This window comes from Cetorhinus maximus, chromosome 29 (genome assembly GCF_964194155.1).
Source record: "Cetorhinus maximus chromosome 29, sCetMax3.hap1.1, whole genome shotgun sequence".
Classification (NCBI taxonomy): Eukaryota; Metazoa; Chordata; class Chondrichthyes; order Lamniformes; family Cetorhinidae; genus Cetorhinus; species Cetorhinus maximus.
Window position 1 is genome coordinate 5919841 of NC_135907.1, and position 1178 is coordinate 5921018.

General features: G+C 45.6%; 1 non-coding gene across 1 annotated transcript; it reads right to left on the minus strand.

Moving 5' to 3' along the window:
- LOC144669892 (U2 spliceosomal RNA) lies at positions 1–191 on the minus strand. Its single transcript, XR_013573790.1, has one exon. It is a non-coding gene; the product is annotated as a U2 spliceosomal RNA (small nuclear RNA).
- Positions 192–1178: the final 987 nt, after the last annotated feature.

Sequence of the window (1178 nt, forward strand, 5' to 3'; positions counted from 1 at the left end):
GGGTGGTGCACCATTCCCAGAGATACTGCAATACCGGGTCGATGCGTGGAGTGGGCGGAGCAAGCCCCTATTCCATCTCCCTGCTCCAAAAATCAATTTAATATATGGTCCCCAGATAAGGGACGTATCAGATATTAAACTGATAAGAACAGATACTACACTTGATCTTAGCCAAGAGGCCGAGAAGCGATGCCACAAATACCCTGGACTTACCCTCGTGCCATATGCCTTCCCTCCTTTAAAGCAGACTGACAGCGTTCAAAGGCTTATATATATATAAGTACTGATGCTTTTACTGTTGGCATATTTCTCCTGGGATTTCCAATTGGAACAGAAGGTTAATTTACAGAAGTTGCCTTTGTTCTGTCTTTTTCAGTGAGACTGCATCAGAGTTATGTAGATCGCCAGTATTCCACCAATCAGGTGGGAGAGGGTTGTGCCTATCCACATGGACGTCACTGTCAGAGGCTGCTGTGGGAGAAGCTTTTGAAAGCAGTTGCGTGTCTTGCAGCGAGTGAGTGACAATGCAGCAACCAACTGTGCAGAGCTGCACACATCGAATCCTAAACAAAATAAAAACAGAATTACCTGGAAAAACTCAGCAAGTCTGGCAGCATCGGTGGAGAAGAAATCAGTCAACGTTTCGAGCCCTCATGGCCCTTCGGCAGAACTGCAGCATAGTTTCAACAAGGGAGAAATATAAATTGGTTTAAGGTGGGTGGGGTGGGGGGGGAAGAGACACATTGAGGGTGTGGTGTGAGCAGATAATCCAAAGATGTCAGAGACAAAAGGGTCAAAGAGGTGTTGAAGGTGGTGGTCTTTGTCTGAGAAAAGTGCTAATTAAGAATGGAAAACAGGATATTTAAAGTACAGCTCTAGTGGGGGTGGGGTGGAAAGACTAAAGGTTTTAGTTTTAGATTTAAAAATAATGGAAATAGGTGGGGAAAGAAGAATCTATATAAATTATTGAAAAAAAACGGGTGGGGGGGGAAAAGAAACGGGGTGGGGATGGGGGGAGGGGGAGTTTAAGATCTAAAGTTGTTGAATTCAATATTCAGCCCAGAGGGCTGTAAAGTGCCTAGTCGGAAGATGAGGTGCTGCTCCTCCAGTTTGCGTTGGGCTTCACTGGAACAATGCAGCAAGCCAAGGACAGACATGTTGGCAAGAGAACAGGGTGG